General features: G+C 44.6%; 1 pseudogene; it reads left to right on the top strand.

The window, feature by feature from the left end:
* Positions 1 to 9,271: 9,271 nt before the first annotated feature.
* Positions 9,272 to 12,371, top strand: LOC112107462 (annotated as a pseudogene).
* Positions 12,372 to 21,139: the final 8,768 nt, after the last annotated feature.

Genomic DNA, 21,139 nt, shown 5'->3' with positions numbered 1-21,139 from the left:
CGAGGCGCTCTACGAAAGCGGTTGCGCGCGCAATCTGAGATGGGGAAGAGCGTGCAAAGATATTTCCCACAATCCCACACGAGCGAAAAATCCCGGTGATGCCGGAATCACGTGACTGGGGTGAGGCGAGGTTACCCGCGTGCCGGCTCCCTCCCCCGCTGCTGCGGGAACGGTCAGTGGTTGGGGGTGGGCCTGAGCCTCGCGCTCTCAGCCGTGGTGGTAGGAGCCGGTTCCCTGCGCCCCGCCCTTCCCAGCCCGTGCAGCAGGCGTTGGGCAGCCTGGAGCCGCTCGGGGACTCCCAGTTCCGCAGGCGCACCTCGGCCGAGCCCTCGCTGCGGGTCGGGGACGTGCCTGCCCCACCCCACATTGCTGCTGTGTGCTGACTCCCCCCGGAGCTGGCGTCTTGCGAGGGCGCTGGGGTGTAGCTGCCGCCAGCCCAAACAGGCCCGGCCTGGGAGCCAGGTGTGTAGGGTGACCAGATGTCCCGATTTTGGGGTCTTTTTTCTTATATAGGCTCCTATTACACACACCTACCCCCCACCCCCCTCCTGATTTTTCACATTTGCTGACTGGTCACCCTACAGGTGTGTGAATCAGCACCTGTAACGCGGCGGTGCAGGACTCCGACCCAGATGCTATACCGGTCACATATGAAATACACCCCCCTTTCCCCTTAGTCAGTAATATGCGTTTTCCCTATTCAGTTGCCTAAATGTAAAGTGATTTACAGCAAATTCAGCTACCAGGTGAAGTACCTAACGCCTCTCCCCAGAGCCAAACCCACTGGTGCAATGACTTTTTGAAGAAGTGCATATTAAGGAGAGAGATGGACAGAGGGACCCATTCGTAAGGGGATGTAGGGAAAGGGGGATGGAGACTAGATCGGGGAGAGACTTGAGACAAGGCTTAACAGTGAGGCATGTGGCCTGGATAGGCTGGGGAATGAAGGGTGATAAGAGGCGGTTCTGAGTTTCGAATGTGGGCAAAGAGCTTAAATTTGATGTAGTGGGGAATGGGAGCCCAGCCAGGGATTTGGAGAGGGGCTGTACATGATCAGGCTAAAGCAAATGCTTTTTCTGGCAGTATTTTGGATGGTTTCAAGGGGCATGGGCAAAATTGTGGGAGGCCAAAGAGAAAAATGCAGCAATCCAGGTGGGAAGTAGAATAATAGAACTGGACCTCGAGAGGTCATCTAGTCCAGTCCCCGGCACTCATGGCAGGACTAAGTATTATGAGACCATCACTGACAGGTGTGTTTGTCTAACCTGCTCTTAAAAATCTCCAATGATGGAGATTCCACAACCTCCCTAGACAATTTATTCCAGTGCTTAACCAAGTAGTCAGCATTTATGGTGGAAATAGTTTCAGTGGAGTTACATGAGGGGTGAATATGGCCCATTTACTTGCATTTTAACTAACTTGATTCTGTGACAATGATTGTATTTATTTATAGCTTATTTCGGTCCTTTTAACAATTACTTCCATTAATTTACCATGAAATTTACCATGAAAGGGAGAACCAGTAAAAAGAAACACCAACCAGGGCCAAAGGGGGAGAGAATTTCAAAGGCACAAATGCAGTTAGGCACTTATTATGTGATATTATCTCAATTCTCACATAATTGGTGTTTTTAAAGCCCCAGCTCTTAAAGTCAAATATTAGGGCTGCATTTTTTACTAACTCTAATATAGACTTCCTCTGTAACCTTGACCAAGTCACTTAATTTTACTATGCTTTAATTCCCTCATGAGTGCAATGGATATAATAATACGTAATGTGAGTCTTAATTATTAATTATATTTCCTGATTATATCAGAAAGTAGAAGTACATGTGCTAAAATACCAAACCACTTAAAGAGCCTACCCTGATGGTGTGTTGGGCCTGACCAAAAGCAAAACGTAATGGCAATTGGGAGCCTGCTCTCAGAAGATTTCCAGCGTATACAGATTTGCAAATGCAAGAGGTTCTAATAGTTCTGATAAAGATCCACATTTTGGAGGATGCTTACTTAAACAAAACTAAATTTCAAATCTTTTGAGATTTGCCTTATTACTTGCACTTGCTTTCAGACTCATTTGAGTATATTTGTCATCATCTGCATAACTGGAAAGGTTACCAATTTAAGACTAATTTACTTTTACGGCTGATATGACAATACTGATTTTATATAATGGAAATCACTTGTTTAAATTACTAAAAAAGCTAGGTTGTGCTGTGAGCCAAATCTATTGGATAACATTCAGTATGAAACTTACCTCTGAGAAATCAAAAATATGAAACTTTTCTATTAAGATTCCAAAATGAGCAAAACAGGAGCAGCAAGGTAATTAATACGCAAATGTGGTAATTGCTTGGATACAGAAGTTCCATTTTCCTATGAAATTTTCAATGTGTTTTTTTTTTCCCCCTAAATTGGAGAATCCATAGGAAAGGAGTCAGTTTATGTTGAGAGTAAAAGTGATGATGATTATCTCAGGGTAAGAAACTTACTACTTAAGGAATCCTTGTCTTATATAATAAATTTAAAGTTATTTTAGTGCTCATGAAAGTGTTGACTGATAATGGAAGGCCTCAAATTTATATGAGAATAGGTACAGCGCCAGCCAGAACCATTCATGTTATCCCCAGTCCCCACCACTGGGTCTGATTGTCTTCTTGCAATAGGTTTAGAATAGTACAGCTCCACTGATTTTTAGAGTAGTTATTTTTGGTTTATGTTAGTCCAATTGTATTTCAATCATTTATGGGGTGAGTGTTTTAGATACTGCCAACAAACACATTGGTTAGTGCCAATTATGATGGTAGTTCTGTTGTTTGGAATTTTGATCAATTTGCACTCCCATATAGCATCTTTCAGTGCTCTGTGTTGTTCTCACAATACTCATGTAAGCGTTAAGTATCAATATCTGCATTTTACATGTAAAGATCTAGAGCATCCCCTCTCATGGAATAACGTTCAGGAGGTAGGCTGTGGGAGGAGTATCTTCTCATATTGCTCTCCCCTCAGCTAATGTTGTTCTCACAATAAATACTTGAGCTTTCCCTGACGGCCCACTGATGTTACTTCCTGAAAATCACTTTGATATAATAGTGATAGATTAATGTGCTCAGATGCTTGAAACAAGCTACTGGATACCTCTGCTGAAGTCCAGAAAGTGTACCCTAACTGGGGGTTGCTTCTGCAGAAGAGACTGGGATTCCATTACGGCTTATAGATACAGCCTTAATGGTGGTGTTCCTGGAGAGCAGCAAGATGTAGTTGGGTTTTCCTTTGTCTCGAACTCTCAAATCAGGCTGCTGGTTCACCAAATGGCTGATGAATATGGGCTATAGTACATAAGCACTGGGGAGCAGGGAGAGAGATACATCAGCAATCAACTCATGTCTGGGAAATACTGATGCCAGTGGGCAAAACCAACCCCACAAATGTCAAAACCCTCAAAAAGAAGCTCTTGCCCCTGGCAAGAAGGGAGGAAGCAGCATGAGACCTGAAAACGCTACACCTGGAGAGAATGCAAAAAGAAAAAAACAGGAAAAGTGGGTGAGAGAGAATCAGGAGCTAAACATGTACCCACAGGAAATAGGGAAGAAACACAAAAGGAAAGGCTGCTCCCTTATAACGTTGTTTGGCAGCCGCCTGCTTTGTCTACTGCTTGCAGAAAGAGCAGTCTGTTGCAGCTAGCTGGTGGGGGCTTGGAAGCAGGGTTGACCGTCAGTCCCCCTATCAGCTCCCCTAAGTTCCGTGTGCAGCAGCTGCCCAGCAGGCTATCAATTGCCAGCAGTTCAGCTGTCCCTTCCTCCACTGCCTTGTGATGCTCCTGCCCTCTGCCTTGGAGCTGCTCCCAGGAGCCTCCTGCTTGCTGTGCGGGAGGGTGGGAAGAGAGTGGCTAATGTCAGGGTGTCCTCCTCCCCCCTGCCTCTCCCATCTCTATGGGGGGGTGAGGGGGAGACAGGACAGGGCTCAAGATGGAGGGAGCTTGCTGGCAGCAGCTGCTGTCTCAACTTGCTGATCTACTTAAAAAGGCAGTGTACTTAGAGTGGCGTCAGCATACTTAAAGGGGCAATGCGCATCTCTCTCACACACAGGGTATGTGTCTCTGCCTGCTATGCTGTCTCCTCTCTTTCCATTTGTGCTGCCTTGTAGAGTGTGAGGGTACATTAACAACAATGTGTTAACCCTTGAGGGCTCAACTGAGTGCTAGTTCATCATTTATCAGTAAGGCATTCCCTGGGAAATATCCTATCCTCTTCCGCCCTCTGACTTCACCACCTAAACCAAGCTTCACAATCATCATTGCTGTGTACAGTATTAAATTGGTTGTTTAAAACTTATACTGTGTGTGTGTGTGTATATATATAGAGAGAGAGAGAGAGAGAGAGAGAGAGTGATGGACTTAGACCAGAAGGATATAAGAGAGTAGTGGAAGGCAGGTATATTGGCCTTAGAATGAGCAGGTCCCTGTTCCCTGGATAGCCAAACAAAGGCTACTCCAGGCTAATCAAGACACCTGATGCCAATTTAACCCGTTAAGGTCGTTAGGCTAATGCCGGCACCTGATCACAATTAACTGGCAAAGGGTCAGTTAAGGTTGTTGGGCTAATGGAGACCGCTGGAACCAATTAAGGTCCCACTCAGACTGCTTAAAATCTCTCCTTTCCAGCTCTTCTTGAGAGAAGCCTAGGTAAAAGGAGCTGGAGGAGAGGAAGCATTCCTGAATCAAGGGTGAAACTAGGAAAAGGGGACCATGGGGAAGTGGCCCAGGGAATCAAAGCAGCGTCAGTGGTGAAGGGAAAGCCACCAACAGCTGCTACCATTAAGGTCCCTGGGCTGGAACCTGGAGTAAAGGGTGGGCCCGGGTTTCCCTCTCCCCCCCCCCCACTCTACAGAGATCCCCTTGAGAGGGGAAGCAGACTTTGGTCCAGGCAGGAGGCCAAACTGTACCTATTGAGCTCTAAGGAGCAACAGAGACTGTGGGTATTCCACCTTCCCATCTCCCTTACTGGCCTTTGATGAAAGTAGCTCAATAAGCTGTGACATTTGCTGCTGTACTGAGAAAGGGAGATTGTATTGGGGGCCTTTGTGAGCTTCTGAGGCCACTGAATCTGCCTGGAAGCGTGGGATCCACCAGTACAGGCTCGGAGCTTTGTCACTATATATAAGTATTCATAAGAATTAATATAAAGAGGGGGGTTAGGTTCCAGGGAAATTTTTTTCACCAGACACTTTTGTCTAGTGAAAAAAAATTTCCCTGGAACCTAACCCCCCTCTTTATATTAATTCTTATGAGGAAATAGGATTCGCTTAACATCGTTTTGCTTAAAGTCACATTTTTTTCAGGAATATAACTACAATGTTAAGCGAGGAGTTACTGTACCATTTCCCTCAATGCTAGAGAAGCTGCCTGTCCTTCAGATGTCTCCATTCTGTACTTTCACCTTCAGTGGGATTTGTTTGATGAAGAAGAATGGACACAGCTATCCATCAAGACATTAGTCTCCAAGTCCTATAGCTTTAGTTGCTAGTTGTGAGGTTCTGGATAGCCAGAGTCTATAAACCCCCCCTCCAAGCTCTCATTCAGATATCCTCTCATTCATCTACTCATTGCCTAGAGGGAGGAGAATTAATTCACAATACAGAGATTTCTCGGGGGGGTGGGGGAAGGGGGAAGAGACCATATTGAGGAGAAAAAAACAAGACTACACAAAGCAAGCCAAATACTCCATTGAAAAATGTCTCCTATTTAGTTATATATATCTTCTGTTTCAGATTTATTTTGCTTAATAAAATTTAAACTTAGAGCTGTAGAGTATGTACAGTACCATAGTTAGCAACCTAAGTGTCCAACAGACTCATGGAGAACATACTGTCGTTAAAACTGATTGATTAATCAAAATTTCTTAACTCCTGAGTCATCAGAACACTTAAGAATGTTAGTAATCCCACTGATTTTGGTAAGGCTTATTTTCTTAAAGTTAAACAAATGCGTAAGTGCATTGCTGAATTGGGGCTTTAACCTATATATAATGTTTGCATTATATTCACCCTTATGTTCTTATATAGCTTTGGGACACTACGTTACATAGTTACAATGATTTTCTAATATATGCCTGCACTAATAAAAACACAATCTCCAGAAAGACAGCTGTAATCTCTGCCTTCAAAACCCAGCAAAGAATTTAATCAAGGACTGGATGGTAATACAGATTAAAAAACGCATATTCCTCATGGTCCAGTATGGTCTAAGGATAACGGAACAAGTGCTCTGATGTGCTCTTGATGTAACTTGTGTTAAATATCTAACCTAAGAAGCTTAAAAAAAAATGCTTCCATGGAATACTACTAACCTCATCAGGATTCTCCAAAACATTTAAAAAATACTCCCTTCTAACAAGTGACCCAGTTAACAATAATTACTTACTATAAACATTCATCAGTAAACCAAGCAAAACTTAACTTCCTTTCCAATAATATAACCAACAAATTCATACTGTGTCCATCAGGCAACACCTGTCTGCTGTTTATTTTGATTAACTATTTTTAAAATTTATTTTCAGCGCTGTAGGAACAAAACCTGGATGGAATCATTAAACAGACATGACACCAGTTATACAACAAAACTGCTGGTGCTTGTTGTAAAAGAAAACAGGTTACTAAACAACTTGTAACCAAACAAAAAATATTTTAAATTAAGCTAGACTTCTCTTGGGAAGAAAACCAGCTGCCATGCTGCAGTCAGAGATGAATTTTCCAGATGTTAATCTTTTCCCCATGTAGTGTTGGCAGTTTTCCAACAACACTGATTTTTCACTTCTCTCAGGAAAAGCTATGTTAATAAATATACACTACAATTTAAATCCATGCTGTTACCAGATTTGCCCATTACTTTGGAGTATGCTCATTTATTCAGGTTACTCTTCTGGGGGAGGGGATTCTGTAATTCTATCAATGTACTGTTTGTGTCACTTGTGTTTTCATATGGAGCTCTACTTCTCCCTTCTGCAAGTCCCCTCCCAATGGAGCTATCCTGCAGGACCTAGGTTCCCTAGGGCTGGGTTTCTCCAGCCACAGAAGCTGATGAACACCCACACCCACACATACATTAACAGAGCAAGTCTGAGCGGACCGGGTTAATCAGCACTGTCAAGCTGACCCTTTATATGTCTCCGGACTCACTGGGCTGGATGAAGCAGCACTTTCAAAGCTGCCTCTCCTTATATGCCCCTGGGCTCCATGGACTGGGTCAAGCAGCACTTTCAAGCTGTTACGCTTATGCGTCCCAGATTCAGAACATCCCTATCCCCACTCTCACATCACAATTGTACTAGCAGTAACCTACTTCATGAGCAAACCCCACAGTATTTTGGGTGCTGCAAGGATCTTTAGCTTAGATAGAAGAAGCGTTGCTGTAGAGTGAATGGGGGAAGCTAAAAACACAAAAGAGTAAAGTTCAGCAAGAGAGAGAGAAGCAACCAGCTTAACCATAAAAGTTATTTATTGAATAATAGTGATAACTACACAAGGAGGGCTAAACCAACATAACATACATTATTAAAGGTTAATACCTAAGGTAGAAAGGAAAACAGAGAGAGAGAGAAAGAGGGGGAATCTCACCCACTCCATGAGGCTTGAACTGGTTGGGGTTCCCAGGTGATGGTGGTATGGAGGGTCCTGAGAGCTGGAGACAGGCAGAGCCCCCCAGCACGATCAGTCAGAAGAAGATGGAGTCCCAGTGGAACTGATTCCTAGTTTGGATCTTAAGCATCAGAACCCTGACTAGAGAGTGAGTAGGGATTTTTGTAGAGAAAATACAATGGTTCAAGGGAGAACACTAGATTTGTTTATAGGTAAGCTGATGACTCAAGGGTTTTCTTTAGGCTAGACAATAGGAGCTGATCACTCTTGGCTATGGGTGGTGTTTTCTTCCAGGGAGCTCACAATGCAACTAGGCTGCTTCAGTATTTGGATATCGATTAAGGATTCATTACTAGAATTGGTCTGATAACTGCTGAGCTGGGTGTGTGCAGGTGTAGTTCATTAGCATCTGGAGCAGAGATTCCCATGATGCAGTGCGTCCCTGCTTTTTCTGGTCCCAGAGTTCAGTGCGGTTCTCTGTTCTCCATTCTGTATGTAAATTGAGATGTCTTTCTGTAACATCTTTCATGCAGATGAGGCTAGGGGAGTTGTCTCTGGTCTCCATTCTGTACGCTAATGGAAATGTCTTAATCTTGTCATCCTTGTCAGGAGGGGTTTAGGTGTGTCTCCCAACGCCCTTCACTGCTCTCTGCAAGTTTTTTCCTCATATGCTGGTTTTTAAGCTGTAGCATGGCAATTAGATTCCAGCATGCCACAAGCTAGGACATAACATGTCAATCTTATGGGGGGAGAGGGATAGCTCAGTGGTTTGAGCATTGGCCTGCTAAACCCAGGGTTGTGAGTTCAATCCTTGAGGGGGCCACTTAGGGATCTGGGGCAAAAATCAGTACTTGGTCCTGCTAGTGAAGGCAGGGGGCTGGACTTGATGACCTTTCAAGGTCCCTTCCAGTTCTAGGAGATAGGATATCTCCATTAATTTATTTATTTTATTATTTATTTTAATCTCTTCATTCCATGTCACAAAATATGTATCTGTATTGCTACCACCATTATGCAGTTGTACAGAGGCACTGACTTTCTGATTTGCCGGGGGTGCTTGACCCCCGCTCTGCCTCAGGCTCTTCCCTTATTCCACTCCTTCACCCCACCTTTTTCTGTCCCTCCTCCACCATTTCCTGCCTTGTTTCTCCCCTGAGAATGCCTTGCCCTCGCTCAGCCTCTTCCTACCCCTGCTCCTCCCCTTCAGCACCTCCTGCCCGCCACTGAACAGCTGATCCTTGGCGGGCGGGAGGCGCTGGGGGGAGGGAGAGGAGCTGATTGGCAGGGTGCTGATTACCCACTTTTTTTCCCCCTGGATGCTCCAGCCTATGCAATTGCAACAAATTTTATACAAAGTATCATACAAGATGTCAATGGAAAAGTTACAATCTGTCATGTATGATTATCCTGGTTAAATCCATGTATCATCTTTGTATCTGAAGTTATGAATATTGGCTATGTATCTGTATGTCAGATGTCTTGTATGCTTGGGTGACACCCCCCCAGATAGATTTATATCAGGGCTAAACAGCTGTGTGTTGATGGTCCATTAAGGACACTCAGCTCACAATGGGTCATTGAAACTCATCCCTCCCAGTAAGCTTTCTTTGTGGACACCTCAGAAAGAATATGGGCAATGGCTGCTCCTGTGAGTCAGTAAAGCACAAGTAAGGACATGTGACCCTGGACTCCAATTTTCCATACACAGGGGCTGAGGACTTTGTTTGGGACAGTAAACTTCCATACACATGGCAAAGGATATAAAAGATAGTTGAGGCATCTCCATTTTGTCTCTTGCCTGTTCCAGTTCTCTGGACTGTGGATTTACAACTAAAAGGAGTGTCTTGAACTATGGACTGAGGAATTTCCAAAAGATTGAAAGGTCCTCAGAGAGACTTTTACAAGCCAGCAATCTATTCCATCACTGCTACAAACCCGATATAAGGACTTTGCAAACATTTGCATGTATATGATCCATTAACCATTTATAACTCTCTTTTCTTAATAACTCTTTAGTTTACTAAGGATTGGTTGACAGCATGATATTTGGGTAAGACGTGAGATACATATTGACCTGCGGGTAAGTGTTACTGATCCTTTGGGATTTGTAGAATCTCTCAGATGGTGAATTGGGTTTTTAGTAACCTCTCACTATATTAGCCCTGGTCTACATTACGGGGTTAGGTCAAATTTAGCTGCGTTAGGTCAATTTAAAAATGACTGCGTCCACACAACCAACCCCATTCTGTCGACCTAAAAGGCTCTTAAAATCGACTTCTGTACTCCTCCCCGACAAGGGGAGTAGCGCTAAAATCAACTTTGCTGGGTCAAATTTGGGGTAGTGCAGACACAAATCGACGGTATTGGCCTCCGGGAGCTATCCCAGAATGCTCCATTGTGACCACTCTGGACAGCACTTTGAACTCCCATGCACTAGCCAGGTACACAGGAAAAGCCCCGGGAACTTTTGAATTTCATTTCCTGTTTGGTCAGCATGGCGAACTCAGCAGCACAGGTGACCATGCAGTCCCCCCAGAATCGTAGACCGTAGAATGTTTCTACGCTTCCCCTATCATCTCCGTCCCTGAGGTTATCGCAGATTAGAAGGAGAAAAAAATGCACTCGCAATGACATGTTTTCCGAGCTCATGCAGTTCTCCCGCACTGTTAGGGCACAGCTTAATGCATGGAGGCATTCAGTGGCAGAGGCCAGGAAAGAATTAAGTGAACGCGAAGAGCGGAGGCAGAACGCGATGCTGAGGCTAATGGGGGAGCAAACGGACATGATGAAGCATCTGTTGGAGCTGCAGGAAAGCCAACAAAAGCACAGACCCCTGCTGCATCCACTGTATAACCGCCTACCCTCCTCCCCATGTTCCATAGCCTCCTCACCCAGATGCCCAAGAACGCGGGGGGAGGGGGGAGAGGAGGCTCCGGGCACCCAGCCACTTCACTGCAGAGGATGGCCCAAGCTGTCATTCAAACAGTTTGATTTTTAGTGTGGCTACAATAAGCAATGTGGCCTTGTCCTTCCCTCCTCTCCCACCCCACCCGGGCTACCTTGTCTGTTATCTCATTTTTTTTAAATTAATAAAGAAAGAATGCATGGTTTCAAAACAATAGTTACTTTATTTCGAAGGGGGGAGGGTGGTTGGCTTACAGGGAATTAAAATCAACAAAGAGGGTGGGTTGGCATCAAGGAGAAACACACACAACTGTCACACTGAAGCCTGGCCAGTCATTAAACTGGTTTTCAAAGCCTCTCTGATTTGCAGCACACCTTGCTGTGCTCTTCTAATTGCCCTGGTGTCTGGCTGCTCAAAATCAGACGCCAGGCCATTTGCCTCAACCTCCCACCCTGCCATAAACATCTCCCCCTTACTCTCACAGATATTATGGAGCACACAGCAAGTAGCGATAATAATGGGAATGTTGGTTGCGCTGAGGTCTGACCTAGTCAGCAAACAGTGCCAGCGAGCTTTTAAACGTCCAAAGGCACATTCTACCACCATTCTGCACTTGCTCAGCCTATAGTTGAACTGCTCCTTGCTACTGTCCAGGCCTCATGAGCCATGGGAGCAAGGGGTAGGCGCGACTGCGTGGTGCTGCCGGCTGGGAGAGCAGCCTGAGGCAGAAGCCTCCAGCTCACATGATATTCCAGGCAGGACTGAATCTCCATAAGATGAAACTTAAAGAAGAGAATGACCTGCAGTCTCTGGCTCCCATTCGGTGCTCTAAGAGGAGGATGGCCATGTCTGTCCAGGCGCCCCTGATCAACCTCACTGAGGAGGATTCCAAGGAGTCCTCCCAGAGCAGCAGTACCATGTCTGCCAGCAGCACCCAGGAGGACCAGAACGGATCCCCCAAGCTCGTTGCTGGGAAGCAGGAGAGCAGAGTTGCAGGGGAAGTGGTGGAATATCAGGATGGGAAAGATTTTGGAATTGGGGAGCTTGTGTGGGGAAAGATCAAGGGCTTCTCCTGGTGGCCTACAATCATCGTCTCCTACAGAGTCACATCCAAACATCAGGCAATCTCCGGAATGCGCTGGGTGCAATGGTTTGGGGACGGGAAGTTCTCCAAGGTTTCAGCAGACAAGCAGTTGGGTCTGATGGCTCTTAGGCAGCATTTCAACCACTCCACTTTAGTAAGCTGGTCTCCTATCGATGAGCTGCACACCATGCCCTGGAGGTTGCTAGAAGCTGGGCAGGGAAGACGTTCCCAGAACTCCCGGCCAAGCGGCTAAAGACTAACTTCTGCAACAACAGCAAGGAGCGGGTGGAGGAGGACCAGAGCAGAGAGCAAATGGTTTCTGAAGTCACAAACAACAACAGGAGCCTTGAAGGCAGTTGTTTATCGTGCGGGAGAAAAAACCCAGCCACATTCCACCCGCTGTTTGAGGGGGGCCTTTGCCAGACTTGCAGGGATCAATTCCTGGAGCTCTTCTACATGTACAACGAGGACAGGTAACAGTACTAGTGCACTGTCTGCTACGAAGGCAAGGAGCTGCTGCTGTGTAGCAATGCCAGCTGCTGAAGGTGCTTCTGTGTCGAATGTTTGGAGGTCCTGGTAGGGCAAGGTACCTCGGCCAATGCAAAAGAGCAAGAGCCCTGGAGCTGTTACATGTGTCAACCAGAGAAGTGCTATGGGGTGTTACAGTGCTGACCGGACTGGAATGTATGGCTGCAAGACTTCTTCACCAGCGACAAAGGACAGGAATATGATGCACCTAAAATCTAAAAAGGCCCACACATTTCCCAGAGTCACTACCCTTGATAACAGAACGTCAATGATTGCATTGGCTACTTGGATCACAGCAGCCCCCACAGTAGACTTGCCACAACAGCGGTGGTGACGGTGACCTGAGCGGGTTCCATGCTTGCCATTGTATGGCGTCTGCATGGGTAACCCAGGAGAAAAGGCGTGAAACGATTGTCTGCTGTTGCTTTCACGGAGGGAGGGGGCGACTGACGTCATGTACCCAAAACCACCCGTGACAATGTTTTTGCCCCATCAGGCATTGGGAGCTTAACCCAGAATTCCTATGGGCAGCGGAGCAGGGCCGGCTCCAGGGTTTTGGCCGCCCCAAGCAGCCAAAACCAAAAAAAAAAAAAAAAGCCGGGATCGCGATCTAAAAAAAGCTGCGATCGCGATCTGCGGCGGCAATTCGGCGGGAGGTCCTTCACTCCCAGGCGGAGTGAGGGACCGTCCGCCGAATTGCCGCCGAATACCTGGAACTGCCGCCCCTGTCCGGAACGGCCGCCCCAAGCACCTGCTTGAGAAGCTGGTGCCTGGAGCCGGCCCTGCAGCGGAGACTGCAGGAACTGTGGGATAGCTACCCACAGTGCAGCGCTCCGTAAGTCGATGCTAGCCATGGTACTGAGGACGCACTCCACCGACTTAATGAGCTAGTGGGGACATACGCAATTGACTGTATAAAATCGATTTCTAAAAATCGACTTCTATAAAATCAACCTAATTTCATAGTGTAGACATACCCCTAGACCTGTTTGTCTGGATGGGAGCCAAAGGCTGGAATGCCTAAGGGGGACTGTATTTGGCTTCTGTTTAACCAGTGTGGTACTGCAGAAGCTCTGTTGTTACTGGCTTGATGAATCTAATTATAGAATAAACCACCAGATTTTGGGGATTGTCTGCTGTGATTCTTGCAGTCTGCCCTGAGTGTGGCATCTCAGTGTGGTCCATTCCAGGCACCTTGTCACAATCTGTTCCACAGTCTGGGGTCAGCCCATGGGAAAAAATCCTGTCCCCTGCACAAATAAGCACCATTCTAGTAATAAGCTGTTCCACAATTGGTCCTGAGGAGTATAAATATCAAGAGCAGTCAAGCTTCCAGATGGTGAGGTGTTTAGGCATCTTTGACTCAGATCATTGAGAGTTTTAAAAATAATGCAGTAAATAAACAGTGTTATTCCATACTGAATGTATGTTTTATGCATTCAAGAAAGGAATAGCTGATTCATAGTGATATGTTTACATACACAAAAGCAAAGGGAAGGAGCAAAGAGCAGATCCTGGGCCTGATCTAAAGCCTACTGAAATCAATGGGAGTCTTTCTATCAACAGGCTTTGGATCAGGCTTCTATGTAGGAAAGAATATGGTCTTTTGCACTTCCTTTATATATAAATAAATAACATTGTTTAGAAATAGACTAAATGAATGATAAGACTCAGGTTCAAAAACAATCCTGTTTCTCTTCTGTTTAGGGAGGACGTAAATTGAAATATATTTTAATTGGTCATCAGTGACCAAAACCCCAGAGCATAGTTCCTGAGAGTGTCTCAGTAAATCAAGAGGAATCAAAATCAAATTTAAACTGGCTATTTTGCTTTTACAGTCTAAGAAACTTGTTGTAAAGAACAACGATTTTAACCTCAGGAGGATGTTTCAGGCCTGGTCGCTTGCCAGGAACAGCAACTTCCACAAAGTGTCACTGTTCTCCTATGCTCAAAAATAAATCCTGCATAAAACTGCAAATTCAGTTCTGTTACAGTTTGTAGGGCCAGATTCTCTCTATTATACTGGTGCACACATGCAGTCAGTGGGATTGTACAACTGTAGCTAAGGATCTCTTCGTTTCAGGTGAGTTATGTGATTGTTCTCAGAATCTTATTGTCTTTTGCCTTACCCAGTAATTCAGTATCTCGTTGAAAAGCTTTTTGTGTCTCCTATCTATTGTCCTAGCTCTCTCAGAGCTACGACTTTTCTATAGAGTCTTTGAACGCTACAGAATTCTATACAGAAATATATCCATGCTATAATTCTATAGGATATGTTTAAAATTCAAAGGCAGGATATCATTCTCTAGTAAATTCTACAGGTTCTTAGAATAATTTTTCTAGAGCCCTATTACATTTCTATAAACCTTATTTTTCATCCCTACTAAATACAATAGGACTTTCTCATTTGGGGCACCATACAGGATCACCGCATCAAGGAGCAGGAACATATTTTCCAGGGGCCGACTTACTATATGCACTGAGTCTCGCAACTCTGCTCATCACCATGACCATATTGAGGCATGTTATGTTTCTGATGCCTTGGCATTGGGAGCATCATCATCAGCTACTTTAATATTGGGTGCTCCAACATCTTTGTATTGGGCTATGACGGAGTGAGCCCTGCAAGAGCTGCGTTAGGCTGGGTGGGCTCGATCAGTTAATTTAGGCCAGAGGCAGCTGGTTGGAGAGAGGCTCACCTGTGCAGGGACAGGTGGGGTCTACAAAGCCAGGTAGCAGGCTACAGACTGGGTGGCTGCTGAGAAAGGGCAGTCACTCCCTGGGAAGATGGAGGAGTGTTTGGGGGCTGCTGGTAAAGGCTGCAGGAAAGCAGGCAGCAGTCACTCCCTGGGGACAGGGAGGTGGATTCTTGGAGTTGGTACACCCAGAGAGAGAAGGGGAACCAGAGAGTAGGAAGCAGTCCAAGGAAGGAGTGTGAGGGCAGTGAGTGTGGAAACTCAGAACTGCTGAGGTCAGGGTCCCTGGACTGGAACCCGGAGTAGAGGATGGGCCTGGGTTCCTCTACCAGCCACTGAGGGCAAGGCATAGACCTGAGGCAATGAATGGGAAGACTACCTAGGACTGCTGATGGACTGTACCCTGGACGGGAGAAATGCTGAATGGCACAGAGGGTTAAGTTGTGAAGGAGAGGCTGAGGGTCCTGGAGAGAGAGAGGAGCTGCAGACCAGAGAGAGAAAGAGAGTGATGGCATGCAAACTTCAGGAGGGGGCAACTACCTCAAGAGTTATTCCACAGAACGACCAGGAGGAGGTGCCAGTGCAGGGGTGAGTGGAGCACCCCATGGCATCGGCATAGATGTTCCTGTGTAGGGCTCCTCTGTGTCAGGTGGTCCATCCTTGAGGATGGCTTCAAGTATTTGATGTCTTGACACTGACTGCTTTGGTGTTAGATGCATAGGTGATGGGCACATCTGTGAATCCCACTGTCTCATTGTTGGGTATGCTGTTATTGGATTCCACGATGCTAGGAAGTCAGGACTATGTCAGCTGTTTCTGCACCACTTGTTCTTTTACTTCAAGTGACAGTCTCCTGATCACAGAGTCTTTCTGTGCCCCCTCTTAGGAGAAAGGCCTCTCCTACATCTTTTTTTTATGTCTTGCCTGTACTATATCTAGGTAAGGTCGGTCCTCGGATCTGCAGGCTCTCTAAGTCAGCCTCATTGTTATTTGGGAACCTGAAGTCAGTCCAGGATCCTTGTCTCTCAGGGCTCTAGTCACTCCATCTTCTGCAATGTTGCACCTGCATCTTGGTTCCGTTCTGATTCATGAGTTCCTCCAGAGACCTTATCCCTATGGACTTTGCCGCTCTTCTATGATATGGGCTTAGATGAGTGGTATCCAAAAGGCTTTCAAGCAACTATCTGAAATTGTTAGTCCAATTCAGAAATCGTCTATACTGTTTATAGGCAAGTTCTGTCTATAAACAGATAATACTATGGATAATACTGGGAGTAACTCACTTTCTACCCAGAGATTGCAGAGTTTGATCCATTTAAACATACATTCTTGCTACGAGCTTGCAATGATTCTACTACCATAAGATGTTAGCATATTCTACAAAGTCTGAAGGCACTTCTACTGTATGTCTCACAAATGTCTCAGTCATAGAGTTATGATGAGTTCCATCCATAGCTTCATGCAGCTTTACTCTGAGCTTCTCCTTGAGTACATATATTCAATTTGAGAGAGGAATCCTGATTTCATTCTTTGGTGTAATTACAAATTTGGTTGATAAAAGTAACTGCGTGCTTGTAATAATATGCTTAGACTTTTATAAAGCATTTGACTTATTACTGCATGGCATTCATATAAAAGACATCAGGACTATACAAAAGAGCACACATTAAGTGGATTAAGAACTAGCTAACTGTCAGATCTAAAAAATTAGTTGTTAATGGGAAATCATCATCAAATGGTTTCTAGTGGGATTCCATAGGGATCAGAGGTAGGCCTGATGCTATTCAAAATTTTCATCAATGATCTGGAAGTAAAAATAAAATCACTGATGATAAAATTTGTGAATGACACAAAGATTGGCAAAGAGATAAATATTGATGAGGACAAGGCAATCGTACACAGTGATTGCTTGGGAAGCTGGGCCCATTCAGTTATCTAAGAACAGGGAATTCACCTACAGAATTGGGCTCTGTATCCTGAAAAACAGTGATTCTGAAAAGGATTCAGGGGTCATAGCGGACAAGCAATTGCACATGAGATCCCAGTGCAATCATGTAACAAAAAGGACTAATGTGATCCTTGAATGTACAAACAGGGAATTGTGAGTAGGAGTAGGGAGGTGATTGTACCTCTGTATTCAGCAGTGGTGAAACTGATACTGGAATGCTGCATCCGGTTCTGATGTCCACATTTGTAAAGGATAGTGAAACACTAGAAAGGGTACAGAGGAGAGATACAAAAATCACCCAAGGGCTGGGAAAAATGCCTTACAGAGAGCGACTTAAAGCTCCAAGTCACCTCTCAATCTTTTTTTGATAAATTTAATAGATTGAGCTCTTTAAGTACCTTCCCAGGGAAAAAATACTGGGCATCAAAGAGCCCTTTAATTTAGTGGAGAAAGGCATACCAAGAACCAGGGGCAGTCAACTACAAGTTATTGGGCTAAATAAAGAGGTAACTGGATGAAATTAGTGGCCTCTCAGATACAGGAGATTGTACTAGATGTTCTAATGGTCCCTTCTGGCCTTAAACTCTGTGAATCTTTTGTTAAGGACGTCTCCTCAGACCTACCTCCTCTGGACCTGGAGTCTGCTTGTCAGTCTCCTGCAGTGGGGATCCATGCAAAAATGCTCAAAGAGTAACAGTTTTGTATCATAGGAAATATGGTTCTTCAGCATGATTGCCTGCAAGGATCCAAAGTTCCTTCCTTCCCCACCCCCACTATGTCTGAGTCTTACCCTCTGAATCAAGAATCTCTGGTATACTTACACTGCAGTTGGAGGGGTGACTGCAGGACATGTAGCCAGACCTGCACTAGCTTTGTTCTAGCTTGAAGCTGTGGCAGCACAGGTGGCAGGCAGCAGTCTGTATATCCCCACCCTGGGACTCTGGATATGTACTTGAGAGGCTAGAGCCCATGGTGCTGTGGCTTCACTGCTATTGCTATTCGAGCTGGCTCTGGTATGACTGCAGTGTAGATATACAGGAACTTAATGGCAGTTGGATCTGTACTTCTTATATAGTGGGAGGGAGATGGCAGGGCCATGGCAAGGTGTACACACAGCACTAATGGACACTACTATTTAAAAGTTTCAAGCTCATGCACTAAGTGTGGATCCATGCAGGCAGTCATCTTGAAAAACTATGGTTACTACAGTAAAGGTTCTTTTAAAATGTTCAGAGTATCAAAACACTCCTGTGTTTCCAGTTAAAGTTGATGCCATTTAGAAACTGTATAATAGTAGTATCTAAATTTTGGCAACAATTCCCTAATTTGAATATACAAAAATTTAAACACATGCTATATTTTCTTTGTATGCCATCAATACATATTGCCTATAGCAATGTATAATTCATGCTCTTCTCATACTGAGGCCCATTGGGATTACTGTATTTGAGTTTATTAACATGTATTAAAAAAACACAATAATGCATTATTTTGAAAAGATAATCTAAATTGTTTCATTTAGTCAGTCATCTGCAACTCTTTATTGGATTTTCTTAAAGCAGTGGTTCCCAAATGGGTTCATGAACCCCTGGGAGTTCGCAAAATGTTACAGGGGGTTCTCGGGAAAAAGTTCCGTAATGGTGGACAGAGCTGACCCTAGAGACCCCGTGCAGCATGGGGCCAGCAGCTAAGCAGATCAAAGCAAGCATATCTATCACACTGAGGAGATTTAAACTTTAAGACTCCTTATAAGAAATGGAAAGGGAGGTGGATATATTTTGCTGTTTTTAAAATTAAATAGGCAACTAGTATTGTTTTTAAAATTATTATGAAGAACAAGTTTAAGCTTTGTTGTAACGTACGTTGTTTGCCTAGACTGCTCAAGACCTGAATGCTTGTGTAGGAGGAACTCTTTGAGTTGGCTTCTTAAATACCTTCCTTCATGCTGTTCCTTGATAAAACGTAGGAGCCTTGTCTTATAACCGGCTTATTCAAAGTGATACAAGCTACGAAAGTGAGATCTTGGAAGAGTGTTGCCGTTTTCAGAATGTAATAATACTGTGATGATAAATAATAATTAATAATAAATAGTGATAAGTATGTCATAAAAACAAATTTTATATTTCCAAGATCACTGCTTTTATCATTTATACTCAGATAAAGGAGAAAATCCCTGGAAATATTCATTTTTAGGAGGGGGCTCGCAAGACCTGACATTTTAGTGAAAGGGGTTCACAGGTTGTTAAAGTTTGGGAACCACTGTCTTAAAGGGATATGGTGAGCTACTTTTTCACACTGATTGTTCTCTATGTTTACTGTCCCTTGTGAGTAATACTTTCTTACAAGCAATAGTCCTGATTCTCCACTGCCTTGCATCTTATGTATTCAGTGATTCCTGTGCAAAGTGAATGCAAAATGCTATCACTGGTGCAATCAGATTTGGTAGCATTTTACATCCAGTTTGCACATCTGTAATAAATGGGTACACAAAGTGCAAAGCAGTGGACAATATTTCTTTCCTTATATGCTGTGACAGAGGGCAAGCCGTAGGGGTGTAGATATTGTCCCTTAAGGCTTTGTCTACTCTTGACTAATAAAAGTGGTTGAGTTTAGGTTGGGTTTACCTAACAAGTAAGTACAGTACAGTACATGATTAACCGCCTCCCAGACACCCCTTGGTAAACTCAGGGCAGCCCTGCAAGTGGCCCCTTGCCTCAGTTTCCTTTTTGGGTAACCCAAACGGCTCCCCCTTCCTTCAGCTCTCTCTGACTATCAGCTCCAGCTCTCCAGCTTAGAGTGAGCAATCAATGCCCTCTGCTGCTGCTGCCACCACTGCCTTCAGCCCTGGCTCTCAGGGATGCCAGCGAGCAACCCCCTCTTGCTGCTTTTCTGCCTTCAACCTTCTCCCAGGAACTACCCATCTGGCTCTTCCTTCTCTCATCTCCAGCCCTTCTTCTGTCTAACTTTTGTCAGACTCAGGCTGCTCTGATCCCTGACCGACTTTTGTAGCCCCCAGATGCTTACCCACTGGAACAGGAGAGCTGAGTCCGGTTTCATGTAATGGCCAAATACCCTGTTACACTGACCTAAACTCAATCACTTTTCCTAATGTAGATTCAGGGTAACACCTTCAGCTCAATTTTAGTTAGTTATACCCTATAGCCTGACATGCACAAATCAGCCCTCTATCTATGTTATGAAATGTGGGTGGAAAAGAATAGTGGAACAGAAGAGGAAAAAAGAAGAGAAGAAAAATCAAAAGTCTTGGTCTTGACTATAGTTGCACCCCCAAATTAGTTATGGGTGAAAAACTTCAGAAATAATTATTTGTGGATGCAAAATTCCACCTGCAAAGTCAGATGTCAGGATGAGGCCCTTCTCAACAATAGAGCTTTAGTTTCTCTCTGCCTAAGGCCTTGTCTACACTACGGGTGGAGATTGATCTAAGTTACGCAACTTCAGCTAAATGAATAATGTAGCTTAAGTCGACGTACTTAGATCTACTTACCGCGGGGTCCACACTACGCAATGTCGACTAGAGACACTCTCCCGTTGACTCCCCTTGCCTTTCTCGTTCAGGTGGAGTACAGGAGTCGACCGGAGAGCAATTGGCAGTCGATTTAGTGGGTCTTCACTAGACCCGCTAAATCGACTGCTGATACATTGATTGCTGAACGTCAATCCCCTGGTAAGTGTAGACAAGCCCTTAGTTTTGTCATTGTAAAATGGGAATAATAGTAATTCACTGCCTGTCAGGGCTGTTGTGAGGCTCAATTCATTGTGAAGAACTTTGAGATCCATGGGCAAGGTGCCATAGAAGTTCAAAGTTATTATTAAAAATGATATGTCAATCTCAAAAGGCTCGAGTTCATGTTTGGTTTAGATAAGTAACCCAAGACATGATAACTACTGTACCTGATCCTCTTAAGTCTGCATTCTCGCTCATGAGATTTCTGGTGTTCCTTCTTTTTGGTCAGGTTGTAAATAACACAAGAACAGCCTCTGTATTTCTGGCATTGGCCCAAATTGGGGAGCACAGAGATTGACAAAAATTGGGGGGGGGGAAAGTACTGCATTCAAACTTTTTGAAGTTTGGGTCAGCTCTTTCTTGTTTTCTAAATCAGAACTAATTCACCCAGCCCTAAATATTATGGTAAAACATTAGAGCCTTTTGTTTGGTGCCTTTGGGGACTACATTTGATTATTTCTCCCTTCACTGAAGTCTTAGTAAAATGAGAAGCTATGGGCTTGTCTACACTTGAAACACTGCAGTGGCACAGCCATAGTGCTGCAGTTAGACACAACCTTGGGTTCTTCCATGAGAGCAGTGGCAGCTACGTTGA

Source organism: Terrapene carolina, unplaced genomic scaffold (assembly GCF_002925995.2).
Source record: "Terrapene carolina triunguis isolate 2854851 unplaced genomic scaffold, T_m_triunguis-2.0 Scaffold62, whole genome shotgun sequence".
NCBI classification, from domain to species: Eukaryota; Metazoa; Chordata; order Testudines; family Emydidae; genus Terrapene; species Terrapene triunguis.
This window is presented reverse-complemented; position numbering and strand designations above follow the sequence as displayed.